Here is a 20,378-nt window from a genome sequence, read left to right as displayed (position 1 = left end):
GCGAGCAACTTCAAAATACAGTTTGGCTGTTATTGTATGGAAGAAGTTGGTAGTTTGGGGTAAAAGGTGTACTCTTTTCGTCCCAAAGCGAGCGAATAGTTTTGGCCTAATATGATGTAAAAATTCTGGCATATTCTCATGTTTAAAATGGATATTTGCGGTTTTTAAAAGTATTTGGATTAAGTTTTTCTTATAAATGACCTAATTGCCTTTACGGCATTATTTACTTTTTCAAGTAACAGTCTTCTGACGGATTTTGTATTATTATGCCCACTCTTTATAAAGTGTTAATTGATGTTTTGTATATGGTAAGTTGATTTTTTTTATTAGTGCTTTAACTGTTAATGTAGTGTTGGATGCGGTTTTATAACACTAATTTTCTCAATTGGTTTTTTTAAGTATTTTCCGCTCAAATAGTTTTTATTTATATTTATGAACACACAATTTATTAAACACTATCAATAATTACTTTTTATGGCGTATAAAAAGCTAATTTTTATTGGAAGTACTAATACCCGGCTTTGCCCGATTGAATAGGGCTTTTTATGCCCGAGCCGGCCCGACCCCGCTTCGGGCCGGGTCGGGCAGAAATCAATTTTAATTTTTACGGGTCGAGTCGGGTCGGGTCGGGCTTATTTTCCAAAGGGCCGGGCTTTCAAAAAAGGCCCGACCTGACCCGACCCGACCCTTACCCGCGACTGCGTACTGCGTATAGCTTGTGAAATGTTTCGGCACTTCGGGTGTTGTACGAAGTTGGATAGATGAAGAGAGAGGGTGTGGGTGAGAGATAGACGTAGTGACTTAATGAGTAGCGCGACTAGCGTCTATTGACTATCAATTCAAGGTCGTCTCAGTCTTCCGATTCGTCTAAACTTCTCTTACGTTTAGTTTTGGTTTTACTTCCGATTTCCCGGCGTTAAATTGCGAATTTGCAAGTCGCGTGTCTCGGCGCACTTTGAAAAAATATAGCTAGAAGAATTCTAGGTATTCCCGCGTCACAAACGAGTGACGAACGCGTATTATATTTTATAATGCATATCTACACCTACACTATATAATAAAATAAAAAAAGCTTCGTGCTATGGGTTGTGGCCGTTCTTCGGGTCGGGTCGGGTCGGGTTTTCGGGAATTATCTGGTCTTCGGGTCTTGTCGGATTTCTGGACCAGGCCGGGCAAAATCAATTTTTTTATTTATCAGGTCGAGTCGGATCGGGCAAAATTTATGTTTACGTTTTTCGGGTCGGGTCGGGTCGGGCCAAACAGAAACTGACCCGACTCGTCTCTAGCTTTGCCCGAAGTCTTAGTTTTAATGAATTAGATCTGATTTGTACGTAAGAAAGGTAAACGCTGTAGCAAAAACGCAACACGCGTAGCACAAACGTAACACACGCGGTTCGCGTAGCAAAAAGTCCTGAACTACTTAAAAATCCCAACTAAACCTCCCCTTCTACGAAGTCCCTTTCTTTCACACTAACCCGTTAAAAAAGTTTAAAGGTCGGGACGGGTGCAAGAAACTCAATTGAGGAAAACCAACCGGGTGACGTTTTAAAACAAATAACGGCGTGACCACGAGACATTTTTCCAAAATAAAATAGATCTAAAAATGGAAAGGGGAAGTAAAGAGGTGCAAGTTGAAACCAGCGGGGAGTCTAGCCGCATCCACTCTTTGGGTGTCCGTAATGGAGGATGGGGCTGAAAGGGGGAAAACCAAACATGGACGCGCCCAGGAAAATACCGCCGAGACCAGCCGGAAAAATAGATAAGAGAAGCAAAGACGCGAAAGTCCAAAGTCGAGTAAATAAATAGTAATTGATTACTATTTGGAATTAGGCGCGTTTAATTGGAAATCAGGCCCTGATCATTGAGTTAAAATTTCAAATCTCTATAGAGCTAACCATTCTCAAGTTTTTAGGAACATGACAACGGATTGCCATGGCGGTGCAGAGAGGCAATGCGGCCTCAGTATTAAACGCTTTCCCTCCGGACGCTTCACTCGGTGATTGTTTGTACCCCCTAACGCACCTTGCACCTATCCAATGCATTCCAATTCAGTGGTCCACTTTTCTCCAGACATTGACGCCATCTTCATTGTTCACTATTTTTTAGGGTCATCTCTCCATATAGGCTAATATATAAAACGCTGAAACCAGACATTTCAACTTTAAGGGCAGCCTGCTAGACTTAACGTATTAGAATTGGGAAAACATATTGAAGGCTTTAAACAATTGCAAACGCCTTAAAATAAGTTATTATATTATAATCTTTATTTCCAGAGGTGACCCTTAGGGGATGTGGGAGGCTCCCCCCAAAGTTTTGGATAGTCGGTAAACTGAGGTAAAACCACTACTGTCCTCCCAATCCGACCACTGATTACATTCGTAGACGATAAAACCAGTGGCGGCTTAAGAAGGCTGAGTCCCCGGGGCGGCAATATTTTGTGACGCCCCCCAGGACCGTGCAGAAGTTTTCACTGGTCCATCGTGTTACACCCCCCCCCCCCTTGAGCTTATCCGATGGCACCCCTGACTACCCTGCTACCCAGGGCGGACTGCCCCCCCTCCCCCCTAACAAAAATTTGGTTTCTTAAAGGGTCATATGACATAAACTAGCATTTACTAATAGCGAGATAAAAATGTTTGCAGCAATCGAGTCCCCGAGATTTCGATGAACCTGTTACCTACAGTGGTAAAATTTAATCTGGAAGGGGTTTCGTCGTTCAATATCTCGACGGATGATATATTTTCATAATAAAAGAGAGCAATATAGATACGAAACTTTGCGTTTTATTTTATCCAATTGTTTTTCGTATTCCTTTACAATAGTTTTTAATTTTTGCGGTTAGTATTGGGCACCCTCTGTTCCGCTTTTTATTTAATTTTTAGAACGCACAAATCGATGAGAAATTAAAGAAAAATATTCATCCCGTCACTGATTATAACAATTAAAAAATAAGTTATGATGATAAAAAATTAATAATTTGGACACGTAGACCTCCCGCCGAGTGAGCGGTTGTGGTCGAAAAAACCATCTGGTCGCTCACCGTGATTGAGATCCGTCAACCTTAAAAAATGAATTCAATCGCTCGGGTAGATCTTTCTCGACTTTACGGCAGCGCTTTTTATTGAACGAACTATTTGGCCGCTAGACGACGCGGCGCTCAGAAGTGAGCATGCTAGCACGTCGATCGGCCGATCTCGCTCAAAGTGCCGTGAACGATCTCTGATTGAGATAACGTTTTGGCGCTCGGCCTGAGCTGGCTCAGTTGAAGAAAGATAAAATAGCGTCACCTGTATTGAGGACTCGCTCCCTTGATCACTCAAATTAAAAACGTCTGAGCGTTCATTTCGGAATTCGCTCACAATTTTTGCCCACCTCTGGTATCGATGTACTCCGCCGCGGTAAAAATAGTTCGCTTTAATATATGCGGATATTAAACTTTCGCTCGCGATAATTTGCTAATTTATTTTCCAAAATAAAGTATATAGGGTATAGATATGTGATTGAACCTAAAATACGACATTTTAACAAGTTGGCAAGCCAAAATATACCTCTCCTCGGAAGAATTGTCCCTAGTGGTATTAATTTCTCGAGATAACCCTTAAAGATATCTCCACAATTCAGAGTTATTTGCTAAAAATGTTATCCCAGTTCTATCCCGCCCGGTATAAAATTTTAATTATAATTAAAATAATTGAGACGAAACGACCAATTTTAATTTATTCAGAATATTATAAGTTAAGTAGTTACAACAGTGAGTTAGACGTACTTTAACAATGCACAATTGAATTAAACCCTTTTTACAGTAAAAGTTTATCAGTTGAATATAATACGAAGCAAATTTTAATGAAAGAAATATCTACAGAGGGTATTTGTATTTTTCTCGCTTACGAAATACTATAGCCACACCTTTAACGCTCATTTTATTTCAACACTTGCCCTTGATGAAGATACCGTAGAATAGCCATTTTCGACATCTGGTAGTGGACGACTCGTAGACTTCCAGTTGACGTTGTGACACATACCGCATGAAAAAGACCAATGCCGTCCAATTTCCAATATCATATATTGACTCGCAAACCCAGGAAACCAATGACTGTATTAGGAATCGTAGATATCCAAATATCCACACCAAATGTATTATCAAGAACCAAAAACCTTACCATCAACAAAGCACAAAGAGCCACTTGACTAAACGCAACCTCGAATATCAATAAACGTTAAATGAACGCCTTCGCTGTAATGCAACTATATTTAAGACGATTAGAAAACCCGTAAATAAATAACAAAAAACTAACAAAGTGGATCACCCTTTAACACTCTTATCTCTGCTGACTGCGCTAAAACAAGATTTGACCTTTAAAATTTCATACTTAAAAAATGTAGACTTTAAAAACCATTAATATACTATTCCACTAAGCTGAGTTTATACTTTTCATATAAACGAAATGTGTATCGGTGGTTCTGTGGTAGAACATTCGCCTGTCAAATAGAAGGGCTAGGGTTCGAAACCAGGGCGGCGCTTTCTTTTTAATCAACAGAGAAGACGTTACATTAGAATATCTTCGATGCAATAATTTAAATGGAACACAAAATTTCGTTCTATTTTAAAAACCGAAATTTAATACTCTGTTAATTTGCAATAAACGCTTCCGCTTAAGCTGAGCTTATAATTTTCTTTGAACCGTAGCATATGTGTCGGTGGTTCTGTGGTAGAACACTCGCCTGTCATGCAGGAGGGCTCGGGTCCGAATACCTCCCGCGATTTAAAATAATTTATTTTACATAATTTATATGAAGATGATAAATTGACGTTAATATCTTTATAAAAGCGGCAAGGACTTTTGTCAAGGCAGTTTTCTAAAAACATAGCGTATTAATAAGCATCGGTGGCTCGTTGGTAGAGCACTCATCTGCTATGCAGAAGGGTCCAGTGCGATCGAAAATTGATAATAGGACGTAAACCGTGAACATTTGGTGGACACCCCGCCTTATGGACGTTGAGACGTTTATCGTAACCCTCAGCATATGGTCCGTCCGAAAAGTCAATACATAGACGTTGGAGAGTAGAATACACGCATATACGAAACACAAACATTACAAAAACACAACACGTCACAAATGCACAATATACATTAACATTACAACAGCAAAATAACGAAAATGTCTACTATGTCACAACTGTCGCGACAGTGGGCGTTGACGAACAAAATACCAAAACACCCCAAACGCAAATATTATCCGTTAACGCTCACCGTCACGGCAGTTTTGCCACAATTTAATTTCAAAGAAACTGCGTACGCAGTGATTACGCTTGGTATCAAAATTGCGAACGCGTTCGCAGGACAGACACACACACACACACACACACACACACACACACACACACACACACACACACACACACACACACACACACACACACACACACACACACACACACACACACACACAGACACGGTGATTGTATAACACCTCCTAGGTTACATAGTACCCTCGGAGAGGTAAAACCAATAATACGCCTTTTTAAAATAGATACACCTGTAACTTAAATCGGTGCTTTTAGTAAGCCTAATATGACGTGATATCGCGCTATATGCCCCAAATTTATGTCATGTTAAGAAAACGGATTTAAAACTTAAAAAGGTAAGAATTTTAAATGACATTTAAATTATACTTTTTTCGTGGTTTTTAATTAGTTGACATTCAATTTTATAGCCAGAAAAGGAACACATTAATTGGTTTCATAAAAAATTGACTAGCCAAGGGTTAAGTATTGAAGCATTGTTGAAGAATTATGAAGATTAGTTTTACGAACTGGATGTAACCTATAAAGCTATTGGCGAGTAGTTGTTGGTGGATGGAAGTCTTTACTTAATTAAAATCTTTAAACGAGGTCTAAACAAAACCGAGCGCGAAGCCGCGAAATAAAATACTAGGCTAGCGTTTCTGAAACAGAAGCGGACGATTCGAGACGTCGAAAGCGAGGACCGAAACAATGTGTCCCAAAATTCCTCGGAATGCACTACTTTTCGCGTTAAAATATGTCTAGTAATGTGCTTTTCTATTGGTGGAAAAACCACGTGATCGATAGCTCTTTAAAAAGGATGTCAAGCATGGTGGAAGGTAAAATCTGAAGGCACTATTGGACTTTATCTCAATATTTACTTTTGAAGTTACTGATCTAGGGGTAGTGAGGATTATCGCTGAGTTAGAGCGGGTTAGAAGCTCTGAAAGTCCGAATACGGCATTGGAAGCCGGGACAGTAATAGATCAGTATATAATGGACAAAGATGGCCTATTGTTTGGGTACTTCGCTCCTTGGGACGAGGAGGATGAAGACGGGCTTGAAAATGCTTGGAAAGTGGTGGTACCTAAGAGACTTAATTAGAGTACCATTCATTAAGTATTTTCATGACGATACGCTTGTCGGCCACCAGGGGGTTTACAAGACGTTTAAACGTTTAAAAATCAGAGTCACTTGGTCGGGGATGTAGCGGGACGTTATCAAGTATGTGAGGGGTTGCGGGGTGTGCCAGAAAAGTAAGCCATCCCAGCAGTTAACCCCCGGGTTACTATCTAGCGTCCCCAGTGAAAGGCCTTTTGAATTGGTAACCGCTGATTTAATGGGTCCCTACACTCGAAGCGCCAAGGGAAATCAGTACCTACTCGTCATAGTAGATCATTTTACAAAGTGGGCAGAACTCTACCCGCTTAGGAAAATGACTACTGAGAAAATAGGGGAGAAAAAGTATGAAGTTTTCTGTCGATATGGATTCCCACGACAGGTTATAACTGATAATGCATCCGTATTTTCTAGTAAAAAGTTCAAAAGGGCCTGTTCGCATTTCGGCATACGCCCTAAGACGACGGCCCCTTATCACGCTCAGGCAAATCTGACTTAGTGGATGAATAGAACTATTAAGCCAATGATAATTTCTTATGTCGAACGACATAAGGATTGGGACGTCCGTCTCCCAGAATTAGGCTTTGCTTTGCGTTCAGGCGAGAGAAAAGCGACAGGGTATTCGCTTGGATTGTGACATCGCTGGTGGGACTCTCCGCATTGATCTTCCCGGAGTTTGATGCTGGCCTTTATCGTCTACGTTTAGCGGTGATTGTGCCAATGGACAGGCTGGTAATGAGTAGGTGTAGTCTGATGGTTGTAAGCTGTACAGGATTTGAGTAGTTATCGTCGGATATTGTTGTGACGGTAGTGTTTTCTGCAGAGGTGGCTGCACCGGAGGTTTATTGAGTGATTTGCTTGGCTGTGGAACTGGTTGGATGGTAGATTGTTGAGAATTAAGTGGCTTGTGACTGGCTTCGTATTGAAGCTGCGTTGAAGTATGAGGCCGGGCACGACTGGAATGCGAGGTTTCAGTATGGGCTGGTCGGTTGGTTGTTGGGTAATGAATGAGAATGCTACTTTTCCTTTGAAGCTCAATTGTATATCCCTGGGACTTGTTTTGTCACATCCTGGAGTGGTATACATTGGAAGACTAGATGGAATGGATTCAGGGTCCTCTTTCTGGCAGGGGCGTAGGGGAAATATAGTTGTTATATATATATTGAGATGCATGCCATCCCCGCCAGGGATGCACACTGATAGAAATGTAACGAGAGCTTGTAAGGAACTTAAAATCGTTGCATAGGTACGGCCAGCTTCGATCACGCTAAAAATCGAAGTTGGACGTACATTTAAAGCGGCCGGTACAGCCAACTTCGATTACTCGCGAAATTGAAGTTGACCGTATCCACGTAGCGCCCCGGTTCTTTTTTTTTTTGGACTACACCACTGTATGTCAACCCTATCAGTAACCAAACAAGAGCAATACCAGTAAGCTACCGCCTTGGATTCATCCCTACAGCAGATTATCCAGTAAATCCAATGTGGTTGGCCACGCAATGTCAAAAGAATACTTCTGTTGTTAAACCATTCTAGCCGCACCAAGCGGAACTTTATCTCCACAACAACCTACTATACAGGGGCTCATGTTTAGTCGTCCCGAAGACAATGAAACTGCAAGCTCTCCAAACCATCCATGCCTCACACCAGGGGATAAATTCTTGCATATCCAAGGCCAAACTAAACCTATTTTGACCTGGTATGTCTGATGATATCACAAGATTCATCCAAGCCTGCGGCATATGTACAAATAGAGCGCGAGCTAACAACTCAATGCCGATGCTTAACCATCCGGTACCTCGACTTCCATGGGAAGTCGCAGAACTTTATATTACTTGTTGATTACTACTCGAAATGTGTAGAGGCTCAAGAACTACACAACACAAACACTCAAAGCGTTTGCAATTTCTTGGCTCATCACTTTGCACGCCACGGGTCACCACAGCGTTTGATTTCGGATAATGGGCCTCCGTTCAGTTCAGCAGGTTTTCGAGAGTTCCTTGGTCAGTGGGGAGTAGAACATGTCACTTCTTCACCACACTACCCACAATCAAATGGCATGGCTGAAAGGGCTTTCCAAACTATCAAAAACTCCCTCATTAGGGCACGTCAAGATGGCAAAGACTTGACATATGTCTTACTCGAGTACCGGGCCACGCCTAAAGGTCCACTTCCATCAACTACTGAACTGTGCATTTGACGGCGCATTCGAACGCCTCTGACTGCCACAAGTGAAATTTTAAAACCCCATTACCCCACTCGGTTCGACCGACAAATCCTACAACAGCAACAGGATGCCATGGTCTCAAGAGCTAACTGCCACACAAATGACCTACCACCTCTACAAATGGGTCAGAGTGTACTATACCAAAAAGGCCATCGCAACTGGCTACCTGCAACTATCCGCTCCATTGGACCAGAACCCCGATCTTACACGATCCGAAACCAACCGAAAACAAACCCTCAGACGCACGAGTGCTCAACTCAAAACCGTGCAACCATTCGAAGGTCCACCTTCACGTAACACGACCTTTCAGCCACCTGATGCTAACTACGAAGAAAGCGGCGATGGCACGCAAGCACTTCAAAAAATATCCACAAAAAGCATAACGAACCACAACAGAGCTCCCAATGCTAATATTCCACTCTTCAATAACACACAACCAAACTTAACCACATCAAACCACAACGGGGCACACAATGATGCACCAACAGCAAATGGACCAACTCCTGGACAATTGACCTTTCAAATACACGGACGACCACAAAACTACCACAACAATTCTACTCCAATGCTTTTAGAACAAAACTTTGATCCAACCATCATACCAGGCAACTCCCCTGCACATCGATTAGGAGACCTCACGCTACAGATTCAATTACCCAACCGTCACCTATATGCTAAAGTTCTTGCAGCTGCAGGCCGAGTCACTGACTCACTTCTGGAAAATCGAGACTCGTATTCGGAGATAAATTTCAAGGCCGCGGCAGCTGCAGCGCTTAACGGCAAGGCGTTGACGGCCGTTTCTATTCCTTCTTCTAGGGGAGGCAAGGGCGCGAGCCAGGCCAATGGAAAATGTACGATACATTGTGTTTTTTTATTAAACTTCAGGAAATGTTATTGTTATTTATAATTTCAATTTATAACTACACAAAAACCTCGTTTTTGTCGCTGCTTCAACTTGTTTGGGTGCACGTATGCGATTATGGTACGTCACAACTCACAAGTATCTTAGTGATAAAATTATTTTAGTAAGCCTATTTATGAAATTACGGTTGTAGTGCAACCGTTCAACGATGGCGTCGTAATTAAACCTGGTAGGCCTATATATAAGGGACAAACGATAAGTTTTATGGGATTTTTAGAATATCAAATGCAAGTGCTTTCTTATAAAAATATCCTAAAAATGTCTAAAAAGCTTTATAGAGTTTTATGGTTTTATAGAATGCCTATGGTGCACTAATACCTACAGTGCCATTTGTGGACTCTCTTGACCTAAATCAAGGCCCAGTATTCCTCTTTCCCCTACACCACTTTTCTAGTACTGTAAGTAGTATTACCATATGTAACATAATTACTCATAAGTATGCCACTGTACCTTTATTCCATTCAAAAATCTTCACTAACGATTTGTTTCACGACGAACCAGGTGGACTACGTTAGATTTTAACCTTTTTATTCATCCTAGAAATTTTGGAAGTCACACTATTTGCTAGTAACATATTTATTTAAGCCAATTTTAAAACCTCTAAATTGAGAAGGAATTTTTTGCGTCGGAATTTTAGTCAGCCGAAGGTAGCTTTATTGAAATTTATAAACTCGCTCGGTTCGACGGTTTGTGCGGATGAAGTTAAATAATGAGTAATTTAGAAAAATAAAAGGTTGGGGAAAATGATCAATAAGTAATCGCTTTCCGAAAATGGAAAAAGTCGTCGAAGTGGAATATTCCACCAGCGTTATTAAAACCCATCCCAAGCCTAGAAGAGTTATACCTAGACTCAAAAGAATCTGCAAATATTCAAACCTTGTAGATGCGCCAGAAAAGCTAAATCTGAATTTCAACTATTTTTCCAATAAACCTGCTTCTTTTATTTGACAATGCAAATTTATTTTAGAACGTGAGTCTACGAGAACTTCATTAATTCGCAAATTAATTACAATAACAGAACTTGACACTATATTGTAGTACATTTTTGCTTCTAAGCCTTGGTTGTTCAAAGGGGTTTGTTTACTAAAATAATAGCCGTCGGTTTATCAAACGTAGAGCTAATTATACGACGGCATAATCGGCATTTGAGATTCGATGACGTCAAATATTACGTAGGGTACGGATGGCGCAATATCTGTGAAACAAACCGTGAGTGAAGAAATAGAGCTAGTGGCATACTTATGAGTAATTATGTTACATATGGTATTACGGTGCAAGGGTATACAAATTCACAAGTGTTTGTTTTTTATGTCTTGAAAAAAAATTACGACGGTGCCCCCCCCCCCCCCAAATATTGGTCTGGAGCCGCCCCTGGTTACCGTTGCGTATGATTTAGTAGGTTTTACCAAGCTTGGAAAATACGTCGCTTCTGCCTTTCACTAATATCGCTTATGAGTAAAACGATTACAATACAGCTTCAGAAAATAAGACACCTCGATTTTTTCCACAAACAACCACAAGACAGTAGCAGCTTACCTAGTACTCTAATATCTACCCACTACCTAGTTGTAGCTGCCTTTTGACATTTCTTCCCAAAATAGAACATTTACTTCCATATATCCAGTAAAGAAAGAGGCTCACTCGCCTCACTACTCTAAATACTGTATAATTATCTTAGAGTTCCAACTAGTCTAGATATTATGGAATCAACCCTCCCGAAATGGTTTCTTCCACTCTATAGTCCATACATCTACTTCATAGTTATCTTGTGCGCATACAATTCATTCGTATTTACAAACGTCAAGATAAATTGCAAGTATTTTGTTTGCTTCGTCACTCGTGACCTTCGGTTTCGTTGCACAGAAAAGAACGCTAGGTTGTTTGTTTACTAACTTAGTGCCCTCTGGCGGTAAAATTTGATGCAATACCAAATAATTTGATAAATTCGGATTAAAATCGACAAAATTATATTATTTTTTTTAAACAGAATAGTCGGTTTTTCAAAGTTCACTATTTAGTATTCTAGAATTTTCAAACCTAGAATTCGATTTGTCGGTCCAAATAGATAAGCCTAAAAATGACCAAATAATTTTGTCAAATCGAATAATGACGAATACTTTGCACAGCCCTACTCAATTTGGTCCGGAGTGATGATGTGGCCTGTTAAAGTAATGATCAGACCGTATTCAAAGAGTATAAAAGTTTATTACATAGCTGAGAAGAATATGTTCTTAAAATCTCGTTACATTGGCTTATATACAAAGCAATTTAGTTTATAATGTGTTTTCCGTCTTTTGCCGGTAGGCACGCTAACGCCATCTACATGGCGCAAATTTCAATTACAATATTATTACATGGCCCAAGTATTTTTTTTTGTGTCTCTGAGTTCAAGTGAGTTGAAGTTTCTTCGAGCTAAATGTTAAACCTAGCCTTCTCAAAAATTCTTCTTAGAAGCTCGTTGTGGGCAGTAATGTTCATGGCATGTAATAGAAAGTCGTTTGTTGATATATGGGTGTTAGACAAGTGTTCTGGAGGGAACAGCTTACACATGAAAGTTGGAAAATTTCTGAAGCGGTGCAGATGCCATAGGGAAAACGTAAATATTGGAAATTTCCTAACGGCGTGGCAAATGTACATAGACGAGAGCTAGATTCCGTCAGTTGCACTTGCCAGAAAGCGCTTTTAGCATCCAAGACCATGGAGTTTGGAGAAGATCTGTTGTGCAGTCAGCATTTATCAATGTGGTCTTTTTATTGCTGGATTTTCTTTGAACCACCGTCGGGTGCACCCATTCAGTCGGGCGTTGGACTGGTGTGACAATCCCGTCATTTAGAATTTTTTGTAGTTCATCATAAACTGGATGTTCTAATGCGTATGGTAGTTTATGAGCTACGGAGACAAAAGGTATGGCATTAAGTTTCAGCGGAATTTGATACTTTATCGTGAGTTTTCCAATCCTATCAAAGACGTCTGAATATTGTTCAATGATGGCTTTAGGGCTTTCTTGCTCCGACGATGTTCGTACCATAGATGCTGATATTGCCACAGTTTGAGGAATGCCTCGTCTCGTACGGTGCACCAGTCTCAAGGCCTCTAAAGCTCTAGCTCCAAGAATTAGAGTACTTTGATTTGGAGTTATATAGAACAGTAAACGTTGTTGCGAGGGGATAAAGGAAGCCCAAGACAGCTCCACAACCCCAAGGATGTGAACCCCGTGTCCAGTGTACGCAATTATTTGTTTTGGTGGAGGAAGTAACATCGGCTTGTTCGTAAGTGTGTTACAGATGAGCTGGGGTAGAATATAAAATTGCGAGCCAGAGTCTAGTTTATATAAAACATAAATATTATGGACATATATGGATTCTTACCATTCATCCTCAGCATTCTGCGAGTGAAGGTCACTAGTGGCATTGCATAAAGCCGTTATAGAGTATAAGTGAATCAACTGTAAAAGTAACCACAATTGCAAGGATAGAAGATGCCCAGCGTACAGAACATTTACATTTAATGGAGGCCAGAGAGTTGGCAAAGAATAGAAGCTACGCCCAAGTTACTCGTCGTCGTGGGAGGTCAAGGGCCCCTTTATCCCACGCTGTGCCTGCTGAAGATAAGAGTAAGATGTCGACCCAACCGGAGTGACCTCCTTCTTTACTGGAGGGTCCACAATTCCTCAAAAGTTTGAAGTCACTCTTAATCCACTACTGTACTCACCCTTTTCTAAGTGCGTCAACGTTGGTGTTGTTGTTTTTTCACCACGCTGCCCCCCTTAATACTAGATAAACATTATCTTAAATAAAAAAATGGTGCTGCTTATATGCCATAATAATAAAAACTATTTGACCGCATCTAAATCACATTACCGCACGAATGTTCCTTTGCTTCATCAACATGTAATAAAGCTAGTTTTTAATCTTTAGTGCATCAGTCTTTATATATGACATGGTGTCAGAACTGGGTAGAGCCTGAACGGATCGTGGTTTTTAAAAGTCCAATCCGTCTGTGATCACTTGGTTCGGATTCAATCCGTCCTTGAACTGTTTACGTCGGATACAATTCGTATGATTTGCATCCGTAAGTAATTTAATCCGAACTGTCCGATCCGACTATCAAAATAATCCAACCTGGGGAAAAATCCAATCCGTAGGATTACGGATGAATATATCCGAATAATTTTACGAATTGGTCAGTTATGGATTTTCACCTCTTAAAAATGTACGGATTGGATTTTAATTGGATGAATCCGATACTGAACGAATTCGGGTTTTCCAAATCCGATCCGTCCGTGGTCCATTCACGTCGGATCCAATGCGTCCGCGGTATGTACAGTCCTGATCAAAAGTTTCTGGCCGTTTTTGTTTGGCAGTCAATTTGTTTCTATTTTAGGTAGAGGGCCGAGTGAGGGCTTCACGGAAAGAATACCCTCACGAAAATATTATGCCGGTTACGATAATGCGCTACCACTAGTAGGGCACAACCCATACCGGAAATAGTAAAACCCCTCCGAAATGGCGTCACGAAAAAATTAGTATAATTTGTCGTGTTTACGCTCGTTCGACGCGTTATCCTATTTAAAAACCAAATCTGGGTTCACTTGTCTAATCGGAATTGTGGTTGAAAAGTTATTGAAGAAATAGAGACGACGTAAAACACGAAAATTAACACTAATTTGGTTTTCAAGTGAAACAAAAGCAAACGTGAAAGTAGTAATATTTGAAATAATATCGCGCGAGACCATTTATTTAATAAATTATAATTATGAATTTTAATAAATGGTCTCGCGCGATATTATTTCAAATATTACTACTTTCACGTTTGCTTTTGTTTCACTTGAAAACCAAATTAGGGTTAATTTTCGTGTTTTACGTCGTCACTATTTCTTCAATAACTTTTTAATCACAATTCCGATTATAAAAGTGAACCCAGATTTGGTTTTTAAATAGGATAACGCGTCGAACGAGTGACGCCATTTCGGAGGGGTTTTACTATTTCCGGTATGGGTTGTGCCCTACTAGTGGTAGCGCATTATCGTAACCGGCATAATATTTTCGTGAGGGTATTCTTTCCGTGAAGCCCTCACTCGGCCCTCTACCTAAAATAGAAACAAATTGACTGCCAAACAAAAACGGCCAGAAACTTTTGATCAGGACTGTACACTTCGGATTCAATCCGTTCGTGGTTCGGTCTCTTCGGATCCAATCCGAACCGTCCAATCCATAATTTAAAATAATCCAATCTGTGAAAAATATAATCCGTAGGATTACGGATGAATATATCCGAATAATTGGATGGATTGGTCAATTACGGATTACAATTTGACGGTTTGGATTTGGTTGAATGAAACCAAGACGGTCACTGAACGGATTTGGGTTTTAAAAAATGTAATCCATTCGTGGACAATGGATACGAATTGGAGAGTTTCGCATTTTACTTATACTTCCACATATTGAATTTTCTTAAACGGATTGAAGTGTCAACAAATTAAGCGGCTACGGATTCTAGGTGTTACTGAGTAAGGCTTATCTGTGAATACGTTGACGATAAGATAAACGTTTAAATCTAATGTATTACATTAAATACAACTTATGATTGTACGATTTTCACTTTTCAGTTTAACACTCATTACGCACCACTAATACTCCCATTATGCACCCATGGGGCTCGGAAGGAATTAACAACTTTAAAGGGGGTAACTTTACCCTAGCCACCCTACTTTGTACTTTCACATTATCGTGTTTACCAATCAAACGCACAAATTACGCACAATTATGCACCACAGTTTTAATATTACGCATCACAAAAGTTAATGGTAACATTTAATTGTAAAAATGTTGCTTTTCCTTTTGCATTCATAGAGGGTCAGAATTACCTCAGTTTTATGCTAGCTAATTGAAATACTTGGGTTTTGTTTTTCCCACTTTGGGGCTGTTCATAAATTACGTAACGCAAGAAATACACTTTTTGAACTCCCCCTTCCCCTCGTAACTAAGAGTAATCGTTTTTTAATTACAATAGCTATTAGTTTAAAAAATAATAATAATTGAAGTTAATATTCCATCTGTGAAGTTAAGGTGGCTAAATACGCATTAAGCTTTAAAATAGCGTTATTCAAAATTGAACGTCAAATTCCCGGAAGTTGCTTGAGATTATTAGTTCAAGGTGCCGCTACCGATAAGCGCTATTTCGGAATTTTTTTGGCATCACCGTGAAGAAAGGATCTACTTAAATATTTTCCCATAGTGGTATCATGTTTCTCATGTTATTACTCGTCGCAATGACCATCACAAATTTAGCAAATATCCAAAAAACAATAACAACAATCGAAAATACGATCTTAAAAAAGGCTCTACTTCCTCGCAGTAAAATGAAAGCTTTGCGAATTATAATTTACAGTTGCTTACTTACTTTTACAAATTACGGCAAAACTCTCCTATTCGAGGCACGATGGTTCAATATTAATCACACCGGCAACGTAACTGCAACGTCGTTTACTGTGAATGTTTCCGCGGGTGGCAGACAATTGCCTGATGACCTCATTGAGACACTATAACCCTAAAAAAGACCAATGGGGACGATGTGACTTGATAAAAAGTAAAAACATTTCCCGCTCCCCTCTCAGCCTCTCACGGCCGAAAAAATAATAATCAGCTAGGCTAATACCTTAGGCCTAAGTCATCAAGCGACTTTTAAAGCCTTTAATTCAGGTGGCCGGGTTACAATGTGTATAGGAGGGTGGTGGCAAGCCCTTCATGACACGCGAGCGAACAGCTCCCTACCCTCACTATTACCGTTAACCCCAACAGGTTTTTATAGAACGGGAAACCGAAGAGAGGAGATAAGTTGCAAACTCAACGCAGAAGGAGTTGTTCCGAGTTTTCACTCACAATTGTCAGTTCCACAAGTTGGGATCGAACCCGGTTTATCTTGCTGCGAGGTGAAAGCTATAACCACTTCGCCAGCCCACAAATATCTCGCTTCAAAAACATTTCCGTAATTTAAAAGAGGTTAAAATACCTTTATTTTCAATTTCAGAATTTTTATTTAAAATTAAAAGTATGCCCATCCCGTTTTAGTTTTATGGCACTTGGCGACAATTACCCCTTTTGACCCCCTTTATACGAATCTGACATGGAGAGTGATCAGAAAAAAAATTTAATTTTTCTGTTCTTGCGTTCAATTAACTGGATACAATCAAGTAACCCATTTACTTGTAGTGTGAACGAGGCTTTAGGCCAAAAAGTTACTATATACTAAAAAGCATATCTTTTGAAATTGGCATTTTATAAAATAGTCAAAACGTCACCACCTAAAATAAGGGCTTCCAAATTAAACATCCAGGGTTAATCAGCGTAGGAAGCGGGACCCAGGGCGAAGGGGGAAAGGGAAATTCTTTGTAGAAACTCCAACTTTCTAAATAGAGTAAGAACTCGAGATTTCGTGATAATTATGGTGTTTACCGTTCTGCACATTGGGGCGTTTATACGACTGTAGACTCTCGGCGCCGTGTCATTTTGACCTCCAACACTTTCGAATTAAACCTCCCCCCCCCCCTCCCTCGAGACATCCAAACTTTATAATTTTTATGCTGAATTGCCCAATCGGCCCAATTTCTATCCTTCATAGGATCGGGGCCCTAGTCACGCGTATTGACCCTAGACGGAGCACCATGATGTTTTCTTTCGTAAGACTATCTCATGAACTATGGTAGCCATGGTTTATATATATGTCCGTGATACATAATATCGTAAACTACGATAACCAGTATGTTTAGTCTCGTAAACCACGATAACCTTGATGGTTCTATCGTAAACCACTATGACCCTGAGGGTTCTATCATAAACCACGATGACCTTGAGCGTTTCTATCGTAATCCACGGTGACCACGACATACTATCACGTGTATGTATGTTCTCCTAAATGATAGTGACAACGATATTTTATGTTTTAAATCACGATGACCACAATATTTTCTTTTATAAACCTAATGACAACGATAATTATCTTTCCTTTCGTTATCCATAATAACCAAATAGTTTTCCATCGTAAACAGCGATATCCACGACATTTATTTCTTAAACCACAGTTACCACAGTGATTTATCTCGTAACCCGCAATTATCATGATGTTTTATCGTGTAAAATACGGTAACCGAGATTGCTATATCTCGTAAGCCTCTATGAACAAAATGTATTCTATCGAAAACTGTGATGACCACGATGTTTTCAGTCGTAAATCATGCTTGCCTCGATGCTTTCTCTCGTAAACCATGAAGAACACCATGTTTTTTCAGAAACATCACAGGCGAAAAATCTCAAAGGTCGCGATGTTTTCTGATCACGAATGGATTGGGTTTTGAAAATCTAAATCCGTTTAGGATCAGATTAATCCAAGCAAAATCCAATCCGTAAAATTTTAAGATGTTAAAATCCACAACCGACCAATTTGTCCATTGCTACGGATTACTTAACCGTAACCGTACGGATTTGTCGGATCGGATTTTTCACGGAGTATCCGCAATCCGTTCAGGCTCTAGAAATGGGATACACTATTAGTTATCAAACTAGCAACTATTAAGTCGCGGCGGACCTTCACTTACGCCCGTTCCACAAGATGTCCATTTAAAGGGGCTCCAAAGTTCGGTGGCCAAAAAAAAAAAGAAAATTGAGCATGCTTTTCATTCCCCCAACCCTCACTCTGCCTTGGCAGAGGCGAGCAGAGTCAACCGTAAATTTCGCACTTTACTGACTTTACACACATTTGGCCACCGAACTTTGGAGCAGACTTGTAAATAGTGTATATTTTTAAGAAAGTCCACTGGACCCGGACCCCTCCGCCGATCTAATTTTTCGACGAGTCCAGGACTCTTCCCTCTTTCTTCGCCCCCCCCTCGTTTAAATTTATCTCTCTTTAATCTCTCTTTATTCCTCCATATTATATTCGAAAATAAATAGCACCTAACCAGGCAAAGCCTATAAAAATTTTATGATAATTATAAAAGAGACAGTCAGTAATCGAACTACAGCATCAAAGTTTACATATTTTCATATATAATCGTGATCGGGTAAATTAAAATGCTCGTAAATATTATCACAATTAATTTAACCATTGAAATCTTCATTCCAAACCCATTTATTCATTTTAATAAAGCAAAATTTTGGTCTTCAATGGCACTGTTACAATTACTGTGCCTAATGGAATTATGGACTAATAATTTCCAAACTTCGTTAGTCTAAGACTAACTAAGTATGGAAATTATTCCCCACACGGGCCACACCTGTTTAAGTTAAAAGAAGTTTTTCCCTGGTAGGCCCAAGTTTTCCAATTTTTTCATTGGTCATTGTCAATTTCTATAGGCCTCACAGATAAGTAGATAGGGGAGCTCAAGCTCCGTGGGGAGTTTGACTAATATTCGGAGAGCTGAAATAGTGGTGGTCAGTATACACTATACAAATGCCTCAAAGATAAAAATAATTCAACTTTTTATTTAATTCTCGAAATTTTCCCTCTTTTTACACAGCTAACGATATAATTTGAGGGACTCTTTACCCCCTTCTAAAGACATTTTTTTAGGAGTCCCGTGATTTTTTCAGGGGTTTTTGACGCGTGGACTGCCGCTATTTACAAGTCTGCTTTGGAGCCCCTTTAAAATACGTCATTCGGTCTCTGTTCGTCGCATATACAAAGTTAAACTCTGATGACGTTTCAGTGACGTTTTATGAATCGACTTCCGACCCCTCACACCTCCCTTGAAAGTTCCGTTTAAGGAGTCACCGCATGTCTACTGAAAAACAAGTTTCACGTATATTGGCGTAAAATGACAGCCGATATTACTCAACTTATCAAAGCACGAAGAAAAAAAGGTTCGGTAAGAAAATTAGCATTAAGTTAGAATGTATTCATTTCAATACCCTTTCTACCATCTGGGGCTAGGATGAACAGTGTCTTTCTGTGTTTTACGTCATCACTTCAGTCAATCAGGAGACAGGTGTTTGTCGTTGAATCGATCTACAAAATGTTTCTGGGAAGGAAATTACTCGTAATTCTTAGAAAAATATTTTTTTTGCTACAAAACCAGTGGATGAAGATATTTGCTGTTAATATTCTTACCTATTTTCATTCAATCCAAAAGATGCCTTTTAAAATTAACGAAGTAAATTTCGCACTAAGCCTCAAAACAATTTTGAAATGGCGACCCGAAATCAATGTCATAATAACGAAGCCCCTCCCATCCTAGAGACAGAGGGCAGACTACCTAAATGCAGTTGGATATTCATGGTTGAAATGAATACATCTCATGCATTAAGACAATAAGAACTGTCAGAGTTTTTGTGATTATGTTACTTATGATAAAACCAAAATATTCCTGAATTAAAACTTGTACCGCCAAAATACTACGATTTTAGTTTTATTAAAAATACGATAGGACTTCTCGAAAATTGTCTCTTATATTTCTAACATTGCTCTGCCAGTTCTTAATATTTCAACGAGAAAGACAGATTTTTGCCGATAACTATTTCTTTGTGATCTGAATTTCTGATGGCTGATCAGGATCCAACTAGGAATCTAAAATAGAAGTGGGCTAGGTATCAAATTTGCTGGAAAGCCTCGTCTATGTAGATTTTGTATAGTACGTACGACACGCATCGGGAGAAGCTCTAATTTTTCGTATTTCGCGCGGACTTGTACTGGTAACTTAGCTTTAAGGCACTGGTCTAAGGGCCCTATAATCCGAATTAAGGCGCCAAAGTCACTTCATGAGACGAGAGTGCTGGCCCGCCGGGGGCTATCGTCTTTCACACAATGGCTTTGTGACTCATGTTTAAAAACTC

Source organism: Leiobunum rupestre, chromosome 4, assembly GCF_980474605.1.
Source record: "Leiobunum rupestre chromosome 4, qqLeiRupe1.1.hap1, whole genome shotgun sequence".
Taxonomy (NCBI): Eukaryota; Metazoa; Arthropoda; class Arachnida; order Opiliones; family Sclerosomatidae; genus Leiobunum; species Leiobunum rupestre.
This window is presented reverse-complemented; position numbering follows the sequence as displayed.